Source organism: Oryx dammah, unplaced genomic scaffold (genome assembly GCF_014754425.2).
Source record: "Oryx dammah isolate SB20612 unplaced genomic scaffold, SCBI_Odam_1.1 HiC_scaffold_5, whole genome shotgun sequence".
NCBI lineage: Eukaryota > Metazoa > Chordata > Mammalia > Artiodactyla > Bovidae > Oryx > Oryx dammah.
Genome location: NW_024070189.1, coordinates 33,894,233 through 33,915,238, shown reverse-complemented (window position 1 = coordinate 33,915,238; position 21,006 = coordinate 33,894,233).

Sequence of the window (21,006 nt, the reverse complement as noted above, 5' to 3'; positions counted from 1 at the left end):
GGAAAAATGTTATATATAAAGGCAGAATAGATATCCTCAATGAGAGAAGCACTGAGAAAGACACTATGTATTTTTTAAATGAATGTACCAGAGAAGAAAAATTATATATGTTGCATGCAGCACCAGAAGAGATAACTAATCTTAAGAGATAGAAGTAACAGGGATGAATTACACTTCACCATAAGGAAACATTATCTGATGATTAACCCTGTCACAAAATGGAGTGGGATCTTCTGGCACAAGTTGTTTGTCATTGGAATTGTCACTTTTGCATATAGAAGAAAAGCAGTTTACAAGTTCATGAATTAGAAAGGCAGTAATACAGCATGATTTTATAGTGGAGGAGAAATCTTTTTCCCTCTACTCATCTAGATTCTTGTCTGAGAACCACCCCTGCAACCTCCCCACCCTCTGCTCACATAATAAAAGACATTAACAAAAGAAAAATAGAAGTTTAATAGCATATACATAATAGGTCCATAGTTCCCTCAAGGTCACACCGGGAGTAATTGACAGCCATAGCTTCAACTCTGGTTCTCTATGTTGTTGAAATCAGAACTGAAGGAGTACCCCTGCCCAAGTGGCTATGGGTAACTTATTTTAACTGCTGCACACTATTCTTTTGTATGAACATTCTGATAGAAGTAATTTAAAAATCTTTATTTTTGAACTTTTTGTGCTGTTTTAGGGGTATTTTTTTAAAAAGCATATTGTTCCTTTGTTTTAAATTTACCCAATCTGATTATCTCTTAATTAGTGAGTTTAATCTGTTTACATTTATTTTATTAATAGGACTTTTGAATGTATTTCTTCATTTTTTTTGTATTTTCTATTTATACTCATTTTCTTGCCCTCTTTTGTCTTCCTTTTCTGTCTTTTGTTGAATAAAGCTTTCTATGTTCTGCCATAAACAAATTATTCTCTTCTCTCTGCAGGTTTAGAAAATATAGATTATATATTTCAATGTCAACTTTAAATTTTTAATATATATTTTGATCAATAACATATTTGATCAGTAATATATTTTGATCTATCAAGCTTTGTTGTTGTTCAGTTGCTAAGCTGAGTCTGACTTTGTGACTCCATGGACTGCAGTGTGCCAGGCCTTCCTGTCCCTCACTGTCTCCTGAAGTTTAGCACCACACACACACACTCACAAGTTATATATGAAAGTATTAGGTGTTGAATGTGTCCACATATTGTAAAAATTTCTATGTTCACCCTTATCCTTTTAACCAATGCTTTTCATCAGTCATACTTTTCTTGTAATTAATATTCTTGCTTTAATAATCCTTCTGCTGAGAATTTATATGATGAAATTTTAATCTTTGTATGACTTGTTTAGCCAGGGATAATATTTTAGGTTGACACATTTTTCCAGACTATGAATGCATTTTTTCATCTGTTTCTATTGATAACAACGTTTTCCTTTGGTTTAAATTTTTTTTTCTTTCCCAGTTAATGCCATTTGTTTCTGGCTTTTAAGGTTTCAAAATTTATCATTGACATGCACAGTTTCTCTATCATGTTTAAGTATGCATTTTTATTTATTCAGGCTCTTTACTTAGCCCTTTGGAGTGCCTTCTGTGCCATGTCATTCTTTGATTGGGAAAATTACCATTTCCTTTTTTCAAATATGACTTTCAGTTCATTTACTCTATTTTATTCTTCTGAGATACTTAGCTATAAGCTGGAGAATCCATAGTATTCTGTGTATTTCTTTAATTTTTTAAAGTAGTATTTATATACTTGTGTGTTGGGGCTGTGCTCTAAGTAAATTCCTTAGTACCGTTTCAAATTCAGCAGATCTCTATAAAACTATGTGAACTATTTCTAAAGGCTGGTCTGTTTGCTGAATTGGTGGTGGGTTTGTGTGTGTTTGTTTGTTTTCAGGAACATATTTCTTTATTAAGATTTCTTGAAGATCCCTTCCACCAGTCTTTCTTTTATCTTTGCTTAGTTCATTTAAAAACTTGACATTTGTCCCTTGGAGGATTGCCAGCTATTACTAAAGTGTTTTACAGTCTTATCCGTATAAACATTTCATCTTGGGTAAATTCAGTTTCTGATTGATTATTTGGGGAATTATTTTTCTTCTTCATTTTTTGGTTACCAGGCTTGTTTTGAGTGGGAATTTCTTATTTTATTTCTCTCCTTTTTCACCCCTCTATAAATATGTGTTTCCTTTTGTATGAATCAGTTTTGTGGTTGCCTCTACTTGTCTTTCAGTGATTTTTCAGGTCCTAGGACTCATAGTAATAATATCATGCTCTGACTTATAGGTGAATAACATACATGACCATCAAGCAAGTGGGGAACTTGATTCGTTTCTCAGTTATGAATATGTATCCTTCTACTATCATATTTCACAACTCCATATATGTGGCAGCCTTAGGGAACAATTTTTTTTAGTCTTCTCTAATAAGCAGGAGGAGCCTTGGCACACAATCCCTGCTTTAAACACTGAGTCTGGCTCTATAAATCCATTTGATGGGAGCAATTTTAATCCCTGTGGCCTCAGAAAAAGTGACCTCTTCTCCTACCTGATTTTGGACATTAATCCTAGAGGGCCAAAGTATGTTGTTCTACTCATCACCTTGTATTTATGGCCCATGATAATCTCTTTTCAGTTTGTAAGACCTGCTTTATCTTTATAGTGTTTTCTTTATTTTATATATAATTATTATGTGATTGAGGCAAAGATTGCATCATAATGTTATTTTACTGTCTTCTCAACAATTCTTCTATTCATCGTTTTATCATCTGTGCTTGCTTTTGCTTATAATCATGGAGCACAGTATTCTATTTATGTCAGCATATTGATAAAAATGGAATTGGACTTAAAACATACTAATACAGTATTACTCATGGAAAGTCATATGTGTGTGTGTGTGTGTTTGTGTATGTAGATAGTATATAGAAAACCAGAGGAGAAACCACTCTTCATGGTGTATCCAGGGGGATCAGTGAATTGAACTCAAGGAATTTTGATTTGACAATCATTTGTTAGGTCATCTCAGTGGCAATTTAATTTTAGCAAAGCAATAGCATCTGTAATAGGAAATTAGCATTGTTGATTTGAATACTATTGATATTGTTGTTTTGTTTGTATTTACATTGTAAATATTTTTGCTATGTAAGTGCACAAGAGTCCTATATATATATAGACTTTAACTTCACTCTGAATATGATCTTAATTAACCGATATAATAAATAATGGCATATGGCTTCCCTGGTGGCTCAGAGGGTAAAGAATTCACCAGCAATGCAGGAGACCCAGGTTTGATCCCTGGGTTGGGAAGACTCTCTGGAGAAGGAAATGGCAACCCACTCCAGTATTCTTATCTATAAACAAAGGGATCTGCGGGGTCACAAAGAGTCAGACAGGATCAAGTGACTAACACAAACACACAATAAATAATGTTCTATAAATACTAGATAAATTTTCTTTTACTGGGAAAACCTCCACCATAAAGTAGAATGAGATTGTATGACCTAATCCTCATAATATTCAAGTGAGGGAGGCTCAACATTGATTTTGTTTCCTGAATTCAGAGGAGGGAATTGAGAAAAAAAGAAAAAAGTTAAGTGTTTGTCACAAGTCAAATAAGTGGTATGCCAGGATACACATCTGTTTGCAGAACTCTGGTCCTTATTGAAAAAGAAATATACACAGATACAATGGGAAAACAGGGAAAAGAAAGATTTATTTTCAGGAAATGGCTTTATTTCATTAAAACTTTAGTGTTAACCCAGCTCACATATTCTCCAAAGATTTAGTGTATACATTGGATTTAAGGAAATCCAAGAAACAAGATCAAAAACTGAGAGAGGAAAAGGTAAACCAAATGATGTAAAAAATAAATTATGAGATACAGAAAATCTCTAGATAATTAGTCACTCAAATTACGTATCCTAATAATCCTTTAAATTGTCTATATTATATGTTTCCCCACTTTTCTTTTGGAACCAAGTATTTTCAGGTACAAGGAAATTTTCAACATTTCCAAGAATAACCCAAGCAGTTGAAAAACATTATAAGTATGACTCTGCCTGTGTGTATTTTAAAATGGTTTAAATAAAGGAGAGAATGACATTCAAGTTTTCTGAAATTAAATAATTATAAAACTATTCTATAGGAATTTTTATGATGATGGCAATATTGTTTGAATAGAAATATAGAATTTCATTGAGTATGAAACTGATGTACTACTATAACAAACTTTCTTTACCCATTAAGTTTTAGCTACTGTAACCAATTTAAAATGTAATTTTTCTTTTTGGAGTTAAAACTATTCTTATCTTATTTTAAATAAATTATTTGTCACACTTATAGTTTCACAGGGAAAAAATGTTCCTTATGCCTTTCTTACTCTTTTTAACTGAAGGAAATAATGTATTTTATAAAAAATTCTGATAAGAACTCTTCAATGATAACTAATAATTGATGATATAAGACCGAAATTAAACATTTAATTTTTTAACATGTAAAACACTATGTCATGCCTTGTGAGGAAGGATGAGAAACAACTGGTGGAAATAGATTGCTTTTTGCATATAACTCATCTCTTTAGCAATAAGGTTAATTTCAACTTTATAAACCATGTCTTTATTTTATCATATTAAATTTACCTGACATTCATGTTAAATATTTTACCTCATTGCTGCTACAAAAGGTAAATAGCTAGCTATTAAAAATTTAAATAAAAAATTAACAAAAATAGTAAAATTAAAAAAAAAAAACTTTTAGTGAAGACATTTGCCAAGTGAAAAAAAAAAGTAGAATGATTAAGATCTAAGCATATCCAACAATACCTTATACTCTACTGGCTATTTAAAAATAAGATATAGAAATGTTGAACAATAGTGGAGAGTAAGTAGACAGCACATACTCAGCACTCAGAATTTTTCACTCATGGAGGCAGCAAATCATCACATAAATAGTATAAAATATATTCAGCCATTACCAGTAGGTTTACGTTAAAAATAGTTCCCCCTTCCATCCTCTTAAATCAGTGGGAATGTACTGAACATCATGCTGCTGTGACATCTATATCATACCTGCCAGGTGGCCTCCTGAATTTAAAATGAGGCCAAATCATTGTATTCTATTTTTCCTTTTTGTGTGGAGGAAGAAGGGAAAATATGGATGCTAGATCTAAGAACTTCTTATAATGTAAAAAATATGACTGGCAAGATAAGAAGTCAACAGTTTCAACTGGCTCTTGTACTGACTATGTGTCCAGTCACCTATGTCATTCATTTTTAAATTTCTTTATGGTCTTCATTAAATATAAAGAAAAGAATCCTAATAAAATGTAAGAACATTATAAATGATCAATTATATTTGGCATACTACATTTAATGTGGCAGAAAATGTTCATTTAAAAAGTTAAGAAAGGAACAGTTTTCCTTAAAATATAAATACTTCAAAAAATATATGAAACTTTAAATGTGCCAACTTTCTAATCACTGATCTAAATGCATTGACTCAACTTACTCCATGTAAAGTAAATAGCATATACTTTCATTCTTATATAAATTAATAATAGCAACAGATGAATCATGACACTTTTCCTGATAATTCTGATTATTAGACTTATTTGTAGCAAGACTCAAAGAAATGTTGGTAGGCATCAATGTCAGACTCAATGCAAGTTCTAAAATTAGAGGTTCTTTGTGTTATTATAATATCATCAATATTTTTAAGGGTTAGTGACCCTGCATGGCAAACTCTAAATATGCACCAGAGTAAAGTGACCTCCAGTGAGTCATTAACTCTCTCATCCTTGTTTGTTTTGATATCCCTTTCATTTAGAACTTTATACATACACATATACACTTGTGCATGCGTGCGCGTGCTCGTAGACACACATACAGAATTTTAGTAGAATGAGAAGTATACCTTTTAAAAGAATATATTTTTATTAATTATAATTACACAGTTTTTAAAAATTAAATATTTGACATTGCTGTGCTGTGCTGTGCTTAGTCACTCAGCTGTGTCCAACTCTTTGTGACCCCATGGACTGTAGCCCACAAGGCTCCTCTATCCATGGGGATTCTCCAGGTTAGAAAACTGGAATGGGTAGCCTATTCCTTCTCCAGGGGTTCTTCCTGACCCAAAATTCAAACCAGTCTCTGGTACATTACAGGCAAATTCTTTACAAATTGGGCTACCAGGGCATAGAAATACTTTATGATATTCTCTATCTGTATCTGTACAACATCTTTTTATCTATTTACCCATAGATGTTCACTTAGATTGTTTCCATGTCTAGGCTACTGTGGATTAATGTTGTAATGAACACAAGAGTGCAGATATCTCTTTGAGATCCTGATTTCATTTTCTTTGCATGTGTATTCAGCAGTGAGCTAGCTGGATTATATGGTAGTTCCATTTTTAATTTTTTGTAGAATTTGCATACCATTTTCCATGGTGGCTGTACCAATGATATACTCACCAACAGTGCACAAGGGTTCCCATTTCTTCACATCCTTGCCAAACTTTGGTATCTCTTATCTTTTGATAACAGGTATTCTAACCGGTGTGAGATGACATCTCCTTGTAGTTTTGATGTGCATTTTTCTGATGATTACAGATGTTGAGCTTCTTTTGATGTACCTGTTGGTCATTGGTAACGTCTGTTTCGAAAAAAAAAAAAAAAGTTTATTTATATCATCTGACCATTTTAAAATCAGATTGATTTTGCTCTTGGGTTGTATGACTTCTTCACATATTTTGAATATTAATTCCTTATCAAACATATGGGTCACACACATTTTCTCCATCTGTAAGTTGCCTTTTTGTGTTGATTGTCCCTTTGCCATTCAGTATTTTTCTAGTTTGATGCAGTCCCATTTATTTGTTGCTTGAGCTTTTGGTGTCATATTCAAATAATTGTTTCCAGGACCAACATATTTTGTCCAGGCAACACCTGTTTTCTATTAGCAGTTGTATGGTTTTTGGTCTTATGTTTAAATCTTTTATCCAGTTAATTCTTTGCCATGTGAAAATCTAATTTTTCCAGAACCACTTATTAAAGACACTATCCTTTCCCATTGTATATTCTTGCTTATCTTGACAAATATTAGTTGACAAATATATGAGGGTTTATTTCTGGGTTCTTGAGTCTATTCCATTGAGTCTATGTGTCTATTTTTACCAATACCATATTCCTTGGATTATTATAGCCTGTAATATCATTTGAAATTAAGAAAAGTGATGCCTCAAGCATTTTTTTTTTTTTTGCTCAGGATTGCTTTGGCTATTCAGTATTATATTGTTTTTGATGTTATTGTGAGTATGATTTATTTTATTTCTTTGTCAGTTATTTCATTTGTTAGTGTATAGAAATGAAACTGATTTCTTTATGTCAATTTTGTATCTGCAACTTTTCTGAATTGTAGATTAGTTTTATCTTTTTTTTTTGGTGGAGTCTTCAGGATTTAAAAAAAAAAACCACATAATTTTATCTGCAAAAACAAACAGTTTTACTTATTCCTTTCTAATTTGGATGCTTTTCATTTCTTTTTTCACTAAATTGCTCTGATTATGTTTTTAACTACTATGTTGAATAAGAATAGTGTAAGTGGGAATCATTATGTTGTTCCTGATCATAAAAGAGTCTCTCAGCTTTTCATTGTTGAGTATCATGTCACTGTGGGTTTGTCATTATGACCATTACCATCCTGAGATACATCCCTTCTATAAAATTTGTTGAGGTGTTTTTTATCTTAAAATGATAACAAAGACCACCACAACATTGTAAAGCAATTATCCTCCAATAAGAGGAATGGATATGGTGTTTTTTCAAATCCTTTTACTACATCTGTTGAGATGATCATATGATTTTTATTTTTCATTCTATGAATATACTATATCATATTATTGATTTGCATATGTTGAAGTATACATCTCTTGATTATGGTGTATTATCCTTTTAATATGCTGCTGAAATCAAATAAGTATTATGTTATTAACAATTTTTACATCTATTTTCATCAAAATTATTGGCCTCTAGTTTTCTTTTCTTGTAATATCCTCAACTGGCTTGGGTAGGAGATTAATGCTGGACTCATAAACCAGTTGGGGAGTGTTTCTCTCTCTTCAGTTTTGGGAGCGTTCTGAGAAAGACTGGCACTAATTCTTCTTTAGATGTTCAATAGGATTCACAGGGGAACCCATCTTGTCCTTGGCTTTTCTTTATTAGGAGATTTTGATTATTGATTTGACTTTCTCACTTGTTATTAGTCTGTTCAGGCTTTCTATTTCTTCATGGTTCAGTCTTGGTAGGTTTTGTGTTTCTAGGAATTTATCCATTTCTTCTAGATTATACAATTTGTTGGCATATAATTGTGCCAAGTAATCTCTTATGATATTTTGTATTTATGTGTTATTATAGTTCAAGTCGGACATGACTGAGCGACTGAACTGAACTGAACTGATAGTTCAAGTCCAAAAATTCCTTACTGATTTTCTGCCTGTATAATTTATCCCTGCTATTAGTATAAGTTGTCTATTTTTCCCTCATATGTTTTATTGTTTGCTTAATATATTTATGTGCTCTGAAGTTGAAAGTTTATGTATGTAGCATCCTCTTGATGAATTGATGCCTTTATCATTATGTAATGACCTTCTTTGTCTCTTATTACACGTTTTTGGCTTAAAATCTATGGTATCTGTATAACTACCAAAGCTTTCTTTGGTGAGTCTTTTTCTTATCCATCCATCACTGTTCATTCTGATTGGAGAATTTAAGCCATTTACTTAGTATTAATAGGTAAGAATTTACTGATGCCATCTTATTGATAATTTTCTGGCTTTTTGGTTGGTTGTTTGGGTCGTTTGTTCTCTTCTCCCTCTCTTGCTGCTTTTGTTTTTGAATTGACTTTTTTTCATGGTTGGTATGATTTGATTCCAATGTGTGCATGTGTGTGTGTGTATCTAATATTGGTCTTTGCCTGCTATTACCATGAGAGTTACCTAAAACATCTCTCATAAATCTGTATGTAAATCTGCATTTATATCCATATATAGCAGTTTATTTTACTTTAACATCTTTTACTTCAGTTGCATACAAAAATCCTACCATTTTATATTCCCTATGCCTTCTGCATTCTGTATGTCTATTACCCAATACATGAGTGGATGAGAATTCTTTTGAGTCTCTTGATATATGGAGCTGGATCCCGTAGGTCTTACAAAGTAATTCTGTTTATGGATTGATGCCAAATTATTGTTGTCGAGAGTGGGATATTACAAAGGACATATTATTCAACCATGTTCTCCAAACTCCACTTCTTTTCACAGTTACATACTTAAATGTCTTTTGGATAGCCTATGACTATTCCATAACCATCTTGAATTAAGTCTTCAAGTCAAACTTATTTTCTTATGCATATTGTGTCTCTAGATTTCTGCTTCTAGTTAATGGCATAGATACCTCATATCAGTGAGTTGCTCAGTGACTTTTGAAGTTACCTGGAGTTCTTTCTTGCAAATCCTCAGTCACTTAAGTCTATTGATCCGCATTAAAATGTATCTTAAAATATTCATCTTAACAGAAATGCATCACTTCCGTCACTTCCGTCGTGTCCCACTCTTTGTGACCAGATGGACTGTAGCCTGCCAGGTTCCTCTCTCCATGGTATTCTCCACAAGGATACTGGCGTGGGTGGCCCTGCCCTCCTCCAGGGGATCTTCCTGACCCAGCGATAGAACTCACATCTCCTGCACTGCAGGTGGATTCACTGCCCACAGAGCCATCTAGGAAACCCTCCTAAAAGATATATTTTTACCTAAATATTGCAAGACTCTCCTAGAAAGGAACCTCTACCCAATTAACCCTCTCTGTTGCTATTAAAATTGTTTTCTGACAATCATAATAACAGGAAAAAACTCTACATTTTTCCTACTTAAAATATTTTGATGGTTGTATTATTTATAGAAGCAATTGTCTGTCTATGTGAGTAAATTTCCAAATGGTATGGAGAATAAGGAAATAGAATAGATCTAGATCAAATACCATGTATACTCTTTTCTAAACTAGTCCAGACATCTACGGCTTGGGCACCTTGACTTGTTGCCCTTTCTCCACTTTAGAAAGAAAGCAACCTTTTGCCTGTTAGGGCACATTGCTTGAGCAAATAGAAACCTATTGCTGAACAAAAGCACCACTCAAATTGTTAATATTAGTTTGAGAAATGAAGCTAAAGACTAGACAAAAAATATCTTTGTGAGTGAGACAGTTGACTATTTTTTTGTTTCCAGTAAAATTCACCTGGTAGACCATTACAAGTATTTTTTTATTTTGACTTAAAATTCAGAAGGATTTATAAGAATTGAATGCCAGAGTAGAATATAATTTTTCCTATACCTATCTACATGTTAATGACAAAATCTCAAGATACATATATAAATTAAAAAGAAGCAAAGATTTTATGTTTATTTTAGCAGCAGAACATCTTTATTCATGGATATATAAACTAATTATGAATACAGCTCAAATAAAATTGTGTTATTTTAAATAATTCTTGATTGAAATCTATAATATTTTGTGTTGCACAGTAGTAATAATCATTCTGAAAATTCAGGCTATTGGGAAGCAATATCTAGAATCTTGTAGAAGTAGAAATTTTTAAAATCAATTTTATCATTTTAATAGAGCTTTATGATGGAATAAACTGTAACATATTCCCAACAGTAAGATATTCCCTGATATGACTATAATATCAGAAAAATAATTTCATAGGGAAAAATGGAGTAAAATTCAAGATGAACAATTTGTGTGTGATGTTGTCAACTTTAAAGAAGAATTTATCTTCTAAAGAGTTAATGATTTTCATAGTGACTGTAGAAAGAAAATTTTATTCAATATATTTAAGATTTATTTTAAATATTTTATTTTTAAATATAAAATTATTTATAAACCCCTAGAAAGTACATTCTTTGCTACTGAAGTTACAATGAAAATTTGATATCAAGCTAACTTTAAGAACGTTGTCAGGTAAAAACATAGACACTGAAACATAGAATCAAGTCAAAATTACTTATTTAGCAATACAGATTTTTTCATTTTAACATTCTAATCTCATGTCCCACCATTTACTTCTCACGTAGCAATTGTGCCAGATAAGTCACTGTGACTTTGCTAATCTCGTGGATTCTCTGTCTTCTGCTGGGGATTGTCTGCCATCTCCATTTTACTAGACCGATGCTGTGTGTAGTTTTGATGCTAATCACATGACAGTCACTATTACATTGTAGATTCACATTAATAAAATTTACTGAATTAATGAGGTGTGCCAGGCAGTGAGCTAAGCATTTCACAAGACACACTTTCTTTAATCCTTACAGCAACCCTGACAATTATGATGCTCAGACTCAGAGAGGTCTGAAAACATCTATAGCTAAGTTAGAAGTGAGCCTTGTGGTTAAACGAATAGCCAAATAAATACTTGGCTGTGGTTGCTTTTGTCTGCTTGTATGACAAGATAATGTTTTAATGTATGATTTCTAAGAAGCAGTTCAGGCCTGTGAACTGTTCGTTTGGTTGTTTGGATTTCTTTTTATATGAAAAGTCATCACACTTTATTGTAATAACCTGCTTAACGCCTCTTTCCCCTGATAAATTGGAGAATGCAATGACAACCCACTCCAGTACTCTTGCCTGGAAAATCCCATGGACAGAGGAGCCTGGTAGGCTGCAGTCCATGGGGTTGCTAAGAGTCGGACATAACTGAGCAACTTCACTTTCACTTTTCACTTTCATGCGTTGGAGAAGGACATGGCAACCCACTCCAGCCTGGTGGGCTGCTGTTATGGGGTCGCACAGCATCGGACATGACTGAAGCGACTTAGCAGCAGCAGCAGCCCCTGATAAATAATCAACTTCATTGAGTCAGGGATTGTGTCATATTCATTGTGCTCAACTTTGAACAGACTGCCCAGCATATGTGTTCAGAAATTGATATTTAATCCACAAATAGCCTACCCTATTTTGCTTTTTAGCCAACCCTGATGATCTGAGATCTGAAGCTCCTCTATTTTCTGATAAAATTCACCCTTGAACAATGCAGGGGTTAATCCTCCTGTAATTTATAGTTGGCTCTCCAAATCCTCAGTTCCTCTGTATCTGAGGATTCAACAAACCACAGATCAATTTCTGGAAACTGAAAGAGGGGAAAGAAATTTAAACTTCTCTCAACTTGTTCACAGTTATTCTATAAGTAGACTTTGCTGATATTTAAAGACAATAGTAGATGTAAATTTATTATTTGATGCATTAGATATGGTTGAAAATTATGTTTAATTCTAATCATAATTAATATTCATTGATAATATGATTAGTACAAATATGCAGTGACAAAATGTACAATAATAAACTGGCACACATTTCATATTAACAAAGTTTTTATGTCTTCCACATTTTACTAAATGTCCTGCTTTACAAGCCAAAAATCCAGAAGCATTGGAATTCCCCCAAATACTTAGTATATGTGAATCCCATGCCAAGATTATTTCAGATAATTAATTAATTAGGTTAACTGAGGAGGGAAAATAAGCATGGGTATTTGTGAATTCATAACAAATACCTTTTACCTAAAAATTCAATTATGTTACCTGGGTCTGGTGAATTAGCACCATCATAGAAGAGGCACTGGGAGAAGAACACTCTTGAGTGTCCAGATGAGTTGACATTTGCAAAGAAAATTGCTATGAAGTTTGCTGCAATTTACTATGAAGACATGAAACCACAAGTTGGCAAGTTCAGTTCAGTTCAGTCACTCAGTCATGTCTGACTCTTTGCGAACCCATGGACTGCAGCATGCCATGCCTCCCTGTCCGTCACCAACTCCTGGAATTTACCCAAATTCATGTCCATTGAGTCAGTGATGCCATCCAGCCATCTCATCCTCTGTCGTCCCCTTCTCCTCCTGTCTTCAATCTTTCCCAGCATCAGGGTCTTTTCCAATGAGTCAGTTCTATGCATCAGGTGACCAAAGTACTGGAGTTTCAGCTTCAGCATCACAAGTTGGCAAAGCACACACTATTTATCAACTCCCTGTTTAAAGTATGTTTCTCTTTTAACATATAAACATTACCTGTGTCAGTGCTTTCCTTTCCAAAACTTGAAATTGTCATAGCTTGTTTTTAGAAAAACAATGTTGCAGTGTGTGACATTGCTTTTGAATAGAAGGACAAGATTGTCCAGGCTTAAGAGAGCTGAAGTAAATGGGGTGGGTGATCCAAAGTCCCTATTCACTTAAAGAGTGGGTCAGATCCTTTGATGATGTATACCTGGGTAACTCAGCTGGTAAAGAATTTGCCTGCAATGCAGGAGACCCTGGTTCGATTCCTGGGTCAGGAAGTCCCTCTGGAGAAGGGATAGGCTACCCAGTCCAGTATTCTTGGGCTTCCCTGGTGGCTCAGATGGTAAAGAATCTGCCTGCAAAGCAGGAGACCTGGGTTCAACCCCTGGCTTGGGAGGATCCCCTGAAGGAGGGCATGGAAACCCCCTTGAATATTCTTGCCTGGAGAATCCCCATGGACTGAGGGCTGGAGGGCTACAGTTTATCGGGTCGCAAAGAATCAGACACAGCTGAGCAACTAAGTACAGCACATCACAGCACCTGTTTTGGGAACCTTTGAGAAACTAACAGTTTAAAAAGAAGGCAACACATTCTTGAGATGGATATTCCTTATATTTTGAAATGACATACTTGTAAGAAATTGTTACTTGGTTCATAAGTTGGTTATTAAGCCCATCATATTTTTTGCTTTTTCTTTATTGTGGTAAAATATACAGGACATATAATTTTTATGGGTATGATTTAAAGTGTATGATTCAGTAGCATTAAGTAAACTCACGTTGTTGTTCAACCATAATCACCATCCATCTCCAGAACTCTTCATCTGCCAAAACTCATTCTGCTCCCCTTAAACAATCTGATTCCTATTATCCCCCAACCCCAGTCCCTGGTACCACTATTGTAACTTTTTTTGTGTGGATCTGATTACTTTAAGTACCTCATATAAGTGTATTCATATAATATGTTTCCTTTTGTTACTGCCTTGTTTCACTTAGCATGTTATCTCCAGGGTTCAGTCCTTTTTAAGTTTCAAATGTTCCATTGTAGGCATACATAAAATTTTGTTTATCTATTTATCTGTCGATGGATACCTGACTGCTTCCACCTTTGGGTTATTCTGAATAATGCTGCTATGAATATGCATATACACATAGTTTTGAGTCCTCATTTTCAATTTTGAGTGTGTGTATATACCCAGAAGTAGATATTCTGGAGCATATGATAATTCTATGTTTAATTTTTTGAGAAACTGCCAACCATTGTGGCTTATTTTTATCCAAAGGAATCCTCACTGGTTTTTTGTATTTCTGTCTCATCTCACTCTCTCCACACAATTAGCACCACACACACACATACACACTCTTCCTTTCCTCTTTATTCAGATTCGTTTTAGCAGAGGAGAGTCATTATGAAGCCCATTAATCTTCATTTTTCACAGCAAGATTCATTTTATAGGACTGGAAGATTCAGAAATGGAACCACACAGCACTTCGTCAGCAGCTAGGATTTCTAAATGTGATGCCGAGTGAAAATTAAACACAAGAGACCAGACAGCAGCTCTAATAACTCAGTAATTTCTAAATAAATAGACTGAGATTGATGGAAATGAAAACAGTTTTCTCTAACAAGGGAAAGTGTGCTGGGTAGTAATACTTGCCTCAAATATGCTTTGCATAAGGGATTAAAATTCCTGAAAGCCTCTCATTTCCCCATCAGAGAATTTGTTTCTTCTCTCAGTCAAATCGTGGTTAATTATCATATTTCAAGGAGCAGCTCATTAATTCATTAACTAAAAATAACTAGATATTTATGTAGGAAGATAACACATAATAACGGATAACTTGAACAGCTCTGCCAACGTAAATTTTCTTCCAATTTCATGAAAGTTTTAGGAGGTGATTGCATGCTGAAAGTTTATACCAGCTGTTAATTTCCACGTTAAGAATTTAAGAAATTTTGAATTTTGGAATGCAATAAATTTAAAACTATACCCCAAGGAAAATCCTTCTCTTTCCATTTGATCAATTTTGTTTGGCTGTTCAGTGTTGACAAAGAAAGGTACAATCAAGGGAATAAGAAACTGGAGAGGAAAGAAAGTATTAAAATGACAAACTAGGTCAAGGACCTTGAAAAGGGAATAGTAAGATAAAAACCCTAGAGAACTAGGGACCTTATCTTTTCTTTCCTCAATTCCAAAATATGCCCCTCATTAAAAAAAAAGAGGTACTTTTATATTTTAGCATACTATTTTAAAAGCTTCTGCTGCAAAGTTAACCCTTTCATACTTAAACTACCAATGATTGAGAAGTATAATTTGCTTCTCTTGATTATTTTATTGAAAAATACTCACTGAAGTTCATGTATATATTTATGATGAATTAAAGACTAGTGATTAAACCAACACTTGGTCACTATGCAACCAAAAAGTACCTAATTTTAATTTAGAGAAAGTTTGATTTACATTTTATGTTTCATGACAAATGTATGTTTTCCAAGCCCTGACACAATTTCAACTACTGTATTAATTCATGTATAAGAAACAGAGTTAAAATAATCTGGAAATATAGATTTTTAAAAAGGAAGTTAAAAATCAATTTGTATCCCAGTTTAGTAATCCCCTGGTGGCTCAGATGGTAAAGCATCTGTCTACAATGTGGGAGACCTGGGTTTGTTCCCTGGGTTGGGAAGAATACCTGGAGAAGGAAATGGCAACCCACTCCAGTACTCTTGCCTAGAAAATCCCATGGACAGAGGAGCCTGGTTCAGGCTACTGTCCATGTGGTCACAAAGAGTCGGACACGACTGAGCAACTTCACTTTCTTTCTTTAGATAATCCTTAAATGTAGTTTACCCCTATTAAAGAAAAGAAGATCAATCTCTTCAAAGACCATTCCTACACAGACATGAAGAGCTCTGATTTTCCCCTTGTCCCCACATTTTTCTCGCTGCCTACCTCTGAAGGAAGTCTCACACACTGCAAAGATATGTTAACAGTAGTAAATCTGTTTGGCCTTTTACAAGCATGGCCACTGAGTCAGGAAGCACAAGTAGAGACATTTAAATAGTATTATACTGTTTCACTATTTTATGTATAGTTCTCATGGACAAATGGATTTAGTCTACATCAGTGCTTCTCAAAATTACAATATCTTGAGGAAACTACTAAAATTGAGAGTCTGATTCCATGAGTATGGAATGGAGCCTGAGATTCTATATTTCTAACAAGCTCCCAGATATTATTGATGTGCCTGTTCCATGAACCACATTTTGAGTAGCACATTTTATAGAAAATGTCATTTGCTTTATTTGTTATTTGCTATAGTGATTTCTTCGAGGTACGAATAAAAAGATATAGCCAAAAAACAGGAGGAGGAGAAGGGAAAGAAAAAGAGAAAGAAGACTTATTAACCAAGGATAGTGACAGCCATTTTTCCTTTATAATATAACTATGTAGAAGCTTTGCATTGGGGCAAAGGAAGGCTTTAGAACATCACTACATAATTATAAGTAAAGTTTTAGACCAAAATAAGTTTTTGACAAATATTGAAGATTTAGTGAAAAGATGGCCAATAAGGTGCCTCTTTTAGAGCACTGGATACAACTGAAAGATTCTGTGTTAAACGATAGACTTTAAGATATCAGGGATGAAAATCAACAATTAATAATAAAGAAGAAAATGGCAAAAAAAAAAAAAATAGATGGTCAAAAAAGAGTTCAAAACAACTCACCAAAGCTGGAAGAAAATGAGAATTTGATATACTGGGAGGAAGAATGAGATTAAAAATACTTTGCGGAACAACTGTGAAGTGAAAGAAAACCTGGGAAGACAGTGAAAGTGAAGTCGTTTAGTCGTGTCCGACTCTTCGGGACACTATGGACTGTCGCCTACCAGGTTCCTCCATCCATGGAACTTTCCAGGCAAGAATACTGGAGTGGATTGCCATTTCCTTCTCCAGGGGATCTTCCTGACCCAGGGATTGAACCTGGGTCTCCCACATTGCAGGCAGACGCTTTACCGTTTAAGCCACAGGGAAGCATATGCATAAGTTAAAAAAAATCACAATAACTTGTACCATAAAAGACATAAGACAGATATTTTATAATTAAAATGCTAGCATCTGATTGCTTGGCTGAGGACTTACATGGGAAAGGTAACAAGAAGTCATTTGAGCTAAGTATTAAAAGATGAAAAATGTCCCATCCTATACTCCTCCTCACTTCAACAAGAGAAGAAAGAGAAGGGACTTCCTTTGTGATACAGTGGTTAAAAGTTTCTGCTTCCAATGTAGGAGGTGCAGTTTTGACCCTTGGTTCGGAAACTAAGATCCCAAATGCCCCGTGGGCTGTCCTTAGTCACTCAGTCATGTCAGACTTTTTGCAACCCCATGGACTGAAGCCCGCTAAGCTTCTCTGTCCACGGGGATTCTCCAGGCAAGAATACTGGAGTGGCTTGCCATGCACTCCTCCAGGAGATCGTCCCAAACCAGGGATCAAACTCAGGTCTCCTGCATTGCAGGCAGATTCTTTATCACCTGAGCCTCTAGGGAAGCCCAAGAATACTGAAGTGGGTAGCCTATCCTTTCTCCAGGGGATCTTCCCAACATGGGGATGGAAGCCAGGTCTCCCACGTTGCAAGTGAATTTTTTTTTAACCATCTGAGCCACCAGGAAAGCCCAAGAATACTGGAGTGGGTAGCCTATCCCTTCTCCAGGGGATCTTCCCGACCCAGGAATTGAATTGGGTTCTCCTGCATTGCAGGTGGATTCTTGACCAGCTGAGCTACTGTGGCATGGCAGAAAAAAAGAGAGAAGAAATAGCATAACAGGCAAAAGAAAACACTTGAAAAGGTAGGGAAACTAAGCCATGTCACTAATAAGTGCTGGGACAATTGGTTTTACTAAGGAAGGCAGACACTTGTGTGTGATTTTTCACGTGTGTAGGAGGGGGAGGGTAAAGAGAGATTATGTATGCCAATTTATTTGGGCGGGGGGTGGATAAGAAGAAAACATTTTGTTTTTGTTGATTGGTTAGGAGAAGGATATTTTTATGCTTAAATTGTATAAAGCTATTTGGAACAACTTCAAGCTTCTTTGGAAAAAAGGAATACTACTGGTGAAAATAGATCAAACAGAGAGAAGAGTGGTATAGAGAACAGAGAAAGGAATGATTACAAAAACAGAATTTGATGCCACATTTTCAGATATAAATACTTTATAATCTATATGCAATAAATTTTTAGAGAAAGGAAACAAGGAAAACTGAGGAATATAATATCTTACAACTCTGGAAGGTTTTCCTGGTGGCTCAGTGGTAAAGAATACATCTATAATTCAGGAGACGTGGGTTTGATCTCTGGGTTGGGAAGATCTCATGGAAGAGGAAATGGCAACCTACTCCAGTATTCTTATCTGGAAAAACCCACGGACAGAGGAGCCTGGCAGGCTACAGTCCATGGGGTCACCAAGAGTTGGACATGACTTAGCAACTAAGCAATTATGGTGACTTTGACCTCAAGTATCTTCAATTCTGAGAAGCAGGTCGCAGGTTAAATCACAAAGTGAAATTGTATTATAGTGTTATATTGCTCCTTTCTATTAAAAGATATTAGTTATAAAAGTAGTAACTTTCATTAAAACATCCCTTAAACAGCACTCCAAAATCTTTATGAATAGTCTGGTTGAGAATAACAGTAGAATAAATCACTGGTTTGATTTTGAGTTTTTCTCTTACTTTTTCCCCTCTCATAAAATGATAGACCTAAGCAATTACGTAGTAAATTGAGGGAACCGATCATTTAAAAGTCAAATCCCAAATAATAACAATAACACAACATGAAAGGAGAAATGTATAAATGCAAAGTAACAATTTTAATACATATGGTTGTATCCTGTCTTTCTCATCTATCAGCCAATATATTCCAACATATGACTTAGAGAAGGGAAATGAGTTTGGTCTTGCAATTGACTTGCAAATAGTATCACAGGCAAGTGGAATTCAATGGAAAACCACAGCAGATAGACGTTTCTCATTGACTTTCATTAGACGTGCAGCTTGAAATAAGAGTGAGAAGACGGTGCCTCAGGGTTTGGCCTTGTCTTTCTGCAGGAGAGCTGGTGGAATAAAGGAGAGCTCAGTAGATTCATATGTGAGAAGTGCTTAAAAACAGTGTTAATTTTCCCCTAAGTCACTGTTTACAAAACAAGTAGAATAAATAAGAGAAAAATATCAATTTATCATTCTCAAAACTATATTCTTAAAAATGACTGACAATGTTTGAATAGAGTAAAAAATCATCCAGTGAAAGAAGTTTTATATATATATATATATATATACTCGTTTCCTATAGGTAGGTATTATCTACTTTTCAATTTCCTGGGTACTGGTATTTTATGAGAACATGCTCCCGGACTACTTTTATAATTCACATCTTGCATAAAACCATATAAATATTGACTACTGAGAGATTTCCATTCACCTGCCAATGGATTACTGCCATTGTTATTAGTAACAATACATTCTGCAATATGAAATCATGTGATAACTGACATACTTCACATTATTTGGGCGTTTTCACATGAAATTGGTTTCATATAAATTTTATGCTAAACTATTCTAAATTATTGTTCAAATTCATATACACTTTTAAAGATACATTTGTAGTTTCACTTCTAAAAGTTGGCCTAATTTAAATCCCCAAACTGATAGCGTTATAGTCTTATCTATTTGTTGACCTGCCTGTATTTCTCAAAGAAATTAAAGCTAAAAGAATTAAATGCTTCTATAGAATAATAACACAATACTGACCTTAATATTATATACTTGGTTATAAAATCTAATTAGAATTGTTACTTTCTTCACTCTTAAATCTTTAATACAATTAGGTAGATTAATGACTTTAAACATTTTTTATTAGCTGAATAGTCATGCATAGTTTTTATTATACATGATGTTACCATAGTTATTTTGCTTTTAAGAATGTGACTTTTGCAGTACTTACACAGATGGTATTATTACACAAAGCCTGACACAATAGATGTATTTAGCACACTCAATAATTAAGATTACCTGCAAAGAGCTAAAGGCATATGTTCCCAAGAAGAAAAACCCTACTTAATAATCTTTCTATTTTAAAAATGCCCTATCTTTCTTATTATAAACTTCAGGGCTTTGTACCATTGACAAAAACAACATTGTCTCAGTTTATAGAATGATGGATAGACATTATAACATAAGATAAATCATCAAATAATCCTGACAGAAGAAACAATGTGTATTTTTTAAAATGCCATTTTTGCAGTTCTCTGTAGAGTATAAATATGTTTTTTGCTATTTTCTATCCAATAATGAGAAAATTCTAAATTTAAGTTGTAGCAAGTGGAAAATTTGTATCACCATATAACTGATGGGCTAATTAAGTTAGGTTTCTTGCAGGTAAAATTAATGACTTAGAGTTCTCTTCTTGTAAATAAGCTCTTTTTAAATACAAGGCCATAACTAAATTGGTATTTTGCATAGTAACATCACTAAGAATGATAGTAGTTTTATGAATTTGCGTAATAAGCTCTTTAGAATAGATGACTATAGTCTTCATTTATTTCATATGAGAAATCCAAACTGTTATTACCAATATTAAATGTAATCATATTAAATCCTAAAGCATTATTTGAATTCATTGACACAAAGGCAAATTATCATAAAATGTTCTCTTAAGTACATTACAGAGGAAACAAACACCCCAGCCATTATTTCTGACAGAGGACAGGGTATTAAAATGTGACTGGATGATAGCCCAGCTTGGGCTTACAGAATTAATGAAGAACAAATGTTCTAGGTAATGTGTATGCGTGACATTCTCTCTGTGGGATGACCTTCATTCTTCCTCAGTTAGCTAATGAGGATTTCTTTGTTATT